We start from the raw sequence: 6771 nt of genomic DNA on the forward strand, positions 1-6771 counted from the left end.
AGCCTGCAGTGTATGAATTGGCGGAAAGGGTCGCTGACAGGTGCAGAAAATCGTGATATCATGCTTGTTTTGATCCATTCCCACGTATCTTCTGCGTCGAAAATCTCGGTGAAGTACCAGCGGAATGCCTCACTTTCCAGGTACTCGTTGATGCAGTCGATGCGATCTCGTTTGGACCAGCTGACGTTGTTCGCCTTCGTTTCGAAGAGGTGCAACCACTTGTCAACAGAGACGTCGTCTTCAGCTCCGATGTATTTCGGCAGGCTCATCATATTTTTTGGAGGGCTCATGATGTTGTTGCGTTAGATCCTGTCGACTTAGTGTAACGGATGAGACATGGCGTCAGTCAGAACACCAGGTTATTCTGACTCTTCGTCTTCCTCATCTTCCTTTCCCACATTCACCTGTGAAGCGTCACACACACACACACACACACACACACACACACACACACACACACACACACACACACACACACACACACACACACACACACACGCACACACACACACACACATATATATATATATATATATATATATATATATATACATATACATATATATATATATATATATATATATATATATATATATATATATATATAAATATATATATATATATATATATATATATATATATATATATATATATATATATATATATGACATCAGAATACTATTAGGCGGGATACCAGTTTATAATACATTAATACGAAGAGGTAAGCGACACTAATGCCAATTTCAAGTTCAGATGCTGCAGGCTTCGTGACCTATATAATTTGGTATCTATAGGCTAAAATATTTGGCAACTACTTGCGTTATTGATATGGCTGCATCGAGACAGCAATGATTTTATCACCATACTGCATTCCTGTACATCTTTACCACTTCCCTTGGACTCAAAATTGGCGAAATACGCCCTTCAAGTTTTGAAGTGAACCAACACTGCAGCTACACATTTACTGTTTTGCGAAACGTATTCATAACTATCTCGTTTTGTGTGTTGCTTGCAGGTGGTGCCGGAGCAGCAAATCAACCAAACGCATTGAGGACACAGCAAAACCCTGTTATTGAATTCGACTAGCTACCAAAGCTCAAAGAGGTGAGCCCGAGCACTTCCTTCATACACATACATAATATTATCTTCCGGATTGCACCATCAAGAATAGTGCATACATATGTATATAATGCACAGCATTACTTCAGTGCAGTCATTAAGAGCTAGGTGGCAGACTGGGGTGGCGTCATCTTTGCGGCATGTAGCGCCTTCGCCATCTGCACAACTGGGTACGCTGTTGTTGCTACTGAAGTCGACAACCCCTGTACGGAACTTGGATAATTTTACTGCATGCTTACGTCTATGTCTGGCAGCACGTGGTATTCGTGTTATTGTATGGTCTGTCTGTGCACAATGATTATTACTCAACAAAGAGAGTAGCTTGCCGGGAGATCATCCAGGCAGACATCTGCGGCATATAATTAGGGTTTGCGTGCATAACAACTTTTAATGTGTACTACAAGACACTTTCTGCGTCGTTTCCGAACTTCCACTGTCAACGCTTCGTTGAAGGTGTTGTCCGACCTTTATAGACCCAGCTCGGTAATAAGAGGTGAATCAAAGTTTACGTTGCGTGTTCACTTTGTAAAAATAACTTTGGCATGAATATGTTTTATGTTGGTATGAGACGGAATTCACACAGTGTTTTTCGTAAATATCTGATTTTGTTTATCGATACATTTCCTTGATATCCATCTTAGTGGTTTGTTGGTATTTTGTTTCGAGTACAAATGTAGCATGAAACGTTCTGGTAGCCAGCCACCCGTAACAAAAGGCACATGCGTTACTGCGCTTAATTCCCTATGACCAGGTAGTGGGTGTATAGCAAGTTCGAAAACATTTCACACGCATAATTGCTCATGTTTTAAAGCATGCTACCTATTACCACAGAATGCAGCCATATGCGGAAGCCTCACTGACACGAGACACTTTCAACTTTATCGATTACATTGTAGTAATCCACATTTAAAACTTCTCATTAACATCATACAATAAAACCATGCACTGAGTCGTTGAAGTACGCGATAGCGACAGGATATCGCTATCGCATAGAACTCTTAAAGGTGAAGCTTAATGATCTCCCAAATTTTTTATCGGGCGTTCTGTGTTGCACGCTACCAGTGGCGCGTGTGACATATTGTGAGGTGTGGCCAAATTTAAGACAGTGTTTTAGAGAGGAGGGAGGAGATAGTTAGACTACGTTAGTATACATTGTGACATAACATTATTTTTTTTTCTGGATGGTGTGCATCACGACGTCTCATCGCATGGTAAAAAAACAGGCAAATAATCCTAAAAGTCAAGGCAAATATTTTGAGTACACTTGAATATAAGGAAACAACGTTAAATTCCTCTGGCTTTGATGATGTCAAAGGGCAATTACGGCAATTTTTTTATATTCACGGATTTCCATAAAAATTTTAACATAGGTTCTATTCGGTACCCTGAAGACATGTGCCAAATGTACGAACATAAGTCATTTAGTTTAGAAAAAAACGAATTTTATTGAACATTCATTTATTCATTTATTCAAGTTTACTCAACAACATTGTCAGTTTACTGAAAAATGCGTACAGGATCGGTAGTACACACAAGGAGCCCCAAAGTTAGAAACTGTCAGGGGGCTCCCATACATGATGTTAACGAGAGAAGAAACAAAATATACAATATTCAGTTGTTACAGTCTCTTCAGTAAGAAAAAAAAGCACAGTGTGAAAAAACAAAAGTAGAGAACACACATATGTTAAGCAAGGCAAAAAAATACATTGTTAGCCGATTCTGAAATCATGCCTGTAAATGTAGGCGGCCCTGAGCGTACGTGTCTACTGTTTTATAACACCGCCTCGTCTTGCAGAAGATTGCCGCACGCGCTTTTTTCTACGTGGTATGACGGCGTGAGCACAGTTGTGTTTTGTTTGCTGCGTAGCATGCAAGTCCTGGTTCACATCGGGTCTTACCGTAAGCACGCGTAATGTTGAGCAACGAGGAGATTGATGCAGAGCACGTCAAGTGCATCGTGCGTGAGCTGGTCGAAAATCAAAAGGTGATCCTCGTATAGCAGCTGCAATCATCGCTGAACTTATCACCGCTAAGTTCAGACAGGCGGGAAGGGCTTGATTTTGCGTTGGATGAGATCACCAGCTTGATTTTCGCGCAGTAGGCGCACCCCGTGCGGTCTGCACCCCGTGCGATGAGTAGCGTATTTCATGACGACATGGCTAATACGCAGCACGAAGCAGAGTTTAAATGCGAATGCACTTTTTAGTCGGGGCATGTCAGGCGTCTGACAGTGTCCGCGCACCGGCAGGTGTTATCTCTCCACTCTCACCCCCTTTCCCATAGCAACAGATATGGGTGTGAACGCTTATTCTCGCCCCTAGCAACCGGAGCAGGTGGTGCGGGCCGAGTAGAAGAAAGTGAGTGGGGAGGAAGAGCGCACCCTGGCGTGTGAGGGCGCTCGCATCGCGGGAGCTCGGTGGAGTTCTCACGTGTGTGGAGAGGGTTGGTGCAATGCTTCCCCTGTTCTTTTCTCGCAAGTCGCTTTCTCTCCTCCCTGCACCCCACACTTCCGTCCACTCACTCGTGTATATATATATATATATATATATATATATATATATATATATATATATATATATATATATATATATATATATATATATATATATATATATATATTGTTAAGGCGTGGAGAGTGCTGTGCCCTTCAAACATCTTCGGTTCACATTCGATGCCCTTGGAGCTTAGATCCCGTACCGTGCCTTCAACCATGCAACAAGACGCCGCCCAGCAAACGCTTCCTCCTGCGCCGACGCCATGTTCCGGTGTCCCCCGCATCCGCGACCCACCTGTCTTCACCGGCGCGGATGGCACCGACGTCGAGCACTGGCTCGTCATGTACGAACGCGTCTGCGTCCCCAATCATTGGGACGAGGCAGGCAAACTCGGCAACCTGGTTTTCTACCTCGCGGGTGTGGCCGGCATGTGGTATAACAACCACGCGTCTGATTTCGCAACCTGGCCCGATTTTAAGACCGCTATCACCAACGTTTTTGGCCGCCCTGCCGTTCGTAAGCTGCAAGACAAGCAGCGCTTACGCGAACGCGCTCAGCAGGCCGGTGAATCATTCACCAGCTACATTGAAGACGTCTTGGACCTATGCAAGAAATGCAACGACAGCATGTCCGAATCAGACAAGATCCGGAACGTCATGAAGGGCATTGCCGATGATGCCTTCACGATGCTGCTGGCCAGAAACCCAGGCACAGTAGCTGAGGTCATCACGCTGTGCCAGAGCTACGAGGAGCTCCGCCGGCAGCGTTCGATGACCCGTCGCTCCACACCACGAGATGCAGGGCTTGCAGGCTTGGAGGCGAGCTGTGACCAGGTGGCACTGCTGGCAGACCTCAAGTCCTTCATACGTGAGGAAATCGCACGGCAGTTTTCTCTCCTGCCCTTCGCCCACCCACCGGCTGCTCAACAATCGGCCACTACCATTTCCCCCCCCCCCCATCCGCCGAGCGATTGAGCAGGAAATAGCGGAGGTTATGCCTGCGTACCACCCACAACAGCTTCCGGCTCCTGTACCCCCAAGTTACGCCCAAGTGGTCGCCAGGCCGCCTCCAGTCGTTCAAGCGCCCGCCCCACTGACTTACGCCGAAGCTGCCGCACGACCTCCATCCTTTGCAGCGGGTATGCCGGCTACGTATGTTGACGTGACCTCTCAGACTCAGCTCCAGCACCCCCTGCAGCCTTTCCAGCCACCGTTCCGTCCATCGGCTCTTGCGTCATGGACAAGACCTACCCCGGCGAACCGATGGCGCACATCCGACAACCGGCCTATTTGCTTTGCCTGCGGTTACGCCGGCCACGTAGCACGTTATTGCACTCGCGTACAGACGCCCCATATCTCGTCGCCTGTTGCTGGCCAGATTAGGCGTACCTATCACGAGGAAACGTCGTCTATGCCACCGCCAACTCGCCTAGCTTCATCTTCTCGTAGGTCACCGTCTCCACGACGTCGTTCCCCGTCCCCCATGCGGCCAAGTTCAGCTGCTCACGAGCGGGAAAACTAGTCGTCGCAGTCCCCGAGGCAAGGACTGCGATGCTATCGCATTGTGAAAGCCCTCAGAGCCGCCCATCTAATGTCATTGACGTGCTTGTGGACGGTGTTCACGCATCTGCTCTTATTGACACAGGAGCTGCAGTATCTGTTATGGACGAAAAATTTTGCCGCTTGCTTCGTAAAGTGACGACGCCAATTTCTGGATTGTCCCTTCGTACCGCCGGTTTGCATCGTATCGATCCTACAGCAGGGTGCACAGCTCGCGTTGTCGTTCAGGACGTTCTGTATGTCGCCCAATTCATCATCAATCCCGCATGCTCTCATGACGACATCCTGGGGTGGGATTTTCTCTCCCGCAACGACGCCGTCATCCATTGTGCCGCCGCCGAAATTGAACTCTCCCCCTTCTCGCATTTGACGCCGGAAGACAGTTCTTCGAAAGTGAGCAAGATTCTCGTGAAAGACGATACCATAGTGCCTCCAAGCTCCACGATGGGTGTATCTGTCTACTGCGCTGGACTCTCCGACACAATTGCACTCGTTTCGCCATCCGACCGTGCTTGCTGAAGGAAAGGGTTGCCAGTACCTTTCGCGACCGTGCAAATCACCCAGGGCAACGCCTCTATTTTCGTGACCAACCCATCCCCGTACACTGTTACCTTGGTTCGAGGGGAATGTCTCGGCAGAGTGGAACCAGTGGATAACGCACAAGTCCTGGACGTACCTGATGACTCGCGTTGTCCCAATTTGCGTACCATCAGTGCTGTTTCCACTTCTGATTCGTCATCTCCTGATGTATTTGGCCCTTGCATTGATGACAACCTCACGTCGGTACAGCGTACCCAGCACCTCCACCAAAGTGTTAAGGCGTTTAATAGCCGGTCCACAGCGAGCAAGCACAATGGCGACAGTAACGGCCAAGCACGGGCTCTCAGTGCGAGTGGCGCCCTTGTTGGGTAGCCCCACTAGAAGGTACTCAAGAGTTCGACCCATTTCAAAGTTCGGAGGCTTCGCTACAATTTATATATATATGCGAAGTGCACCTCACCCTCAACCTTTCTCTGGGTGTAATTAATTGGTTATGGTACAAATCCTCGTCTTCTCATTAATTTACGTCATTAAATTTACTACGCCGTGTACTCTCGGCGCCAGAAATGCATTCCAATTTCTTCAGGAATCTTTTTGGGGAGGTGGGGTCGATTTATGTTTCGGTTTTGGTGTTAACTCATTTTCATTGCTTACATAAAAAAATATTTGTTCAGTCTTTCAGTGAAATGAACCACCCTAGCTGCTACAGCACTCTTAATACTACTTCAGAGTGGCATCATCTCGACATGGTCGAAAGTGCAAAAGGAGTTCCCCTTTGAAGGAAGGAATAAAGGAAGAATGGAGAAACCAGTGAAGGAAGAAAGAAAGGAAGAGAAGACAGGAAGGTTAACCAGGTACATGTTAGGTTGGCTACAATGAATTGGTGTAATCAGCAAAATGAATGGAAACTTGTAAGAGAAAATATCAGAAAAAACCTAACATGTCGACTTTAAGCCGAATTTTTACACGTCGTTCTCAAAAATAACAGCGTTGTTGTGGTTCCAACTGTTTATCACCCAGCAATAATAAAAAACAATTTCTGCGTGATCACAAAGAGC

General features: G+C 46.7%; 1 long non-coding RNA gene across 1 annotated transcript in view; it reads left to right on the forward strand.

The window, feature by feature from the left end:
• The window catches only part of LOC142806517 (uncharacterized), a 484058-nt gene extending 477536 nt beyond the window's left edge, over positions 1 to 6522 (forward strand). Inside the window, exons 4-5 of the long non-coding RNA XR_012894637.1 lie at positions 1016 to 1104; positions 6388 to 6522. This is a non-coding gene — a long non-coding RNA (uncharacterized LOC142806517). The remainder of the gene's footprint in view (positions 1 to 1015; positions 1105 to 6387) is intronic.
• The last annotated feature ends 249 nt before the right edge of the window (positions 6523 to 6771 follow it).

The sequence above is a fragment of the Rhipicephalus microplus genome, chromosome 1 (genome assembly GCF_043290135.1).
Source record: "Rhipicephalus microplus isolate Deutch F79 chromosome 1, USDA_Rmic, whole genome shotgun sequence".
Classification (NCBI taxonomy): Eukaryota; Metazoa; Arthropoda; class Arachnida; order Ixodida; family Ixodidae; genus Rhipicephalus; species Rhipicephalus microplus.